Source organism: Sinocyclocheilus anshuiensis, unplaced genomic scaffold, assembly GCF_001515605.1.
Source record: "Sinocyclocheilus anshuiensis isolate Anshui unplaced genomic scaffold, SAMN03320099.WGS_v1.1 scaffold2068, whole genome shotgun sequence".
NCBI lineage: Eukaryota > Metazoa > Chordata > Actinopteri > Cypriniformes > Cyprinidae > Sinocyclocheilus > Sinocyclocheilus anshuiensis.
The window spans coordinates 86,595-87,135 of record NW_015546132.1 but is presented as its reverse complement, the minus strand read 5'-3'; positions in this window follow the sequence as shown (position 1 = coordinate 87,135).

The window sequence follows — 541 nt, the reverse complement described above, 5'->3', positions numbered from 1 at the left end:
ATCTCAAAATATTAGAATATTTACATTTGAGTTTCATTAAATGACCATCCCTACAGTATAAATTCTGGGTATCTCTTGTTCTTTGGAACCACAATAATGGGGAAGACTGCTGACTTGGCAATGACTTCGTTACCCACAAAGAGGGTAAGTCACAGAAGGTCATTACTGAAAATGGTGGCTCTTCACAGAGTGCTGTATCACTCAATGACAGCTTCAAGACGCCTCCTGTATGGAGAAACTAGTTGTATGCATTGCTCAAGTGTTAATTTGGCCCATTCTTCCACATAAACAGTCTTAAAATCTTGAAGGTTCCTTGGGAACCTTCTATGAACTCTGATCTTTAGTTCTTTCCATTGATTTTCTATTGGATTGAAGTCAGGTGATTGGCTGGGCCATTCTAGCAGCTTTATTTTCTTTCTCTGAAACCAATTGAGAGTTTCCTTGGCTGCGTGTTTGGGATCATTGTCTTGCTGAAATGTCCACCCTAGTTTAATCTTCATCATCCTGGTAGATGGCAGCAGATTTTTATCACGAATGTCTC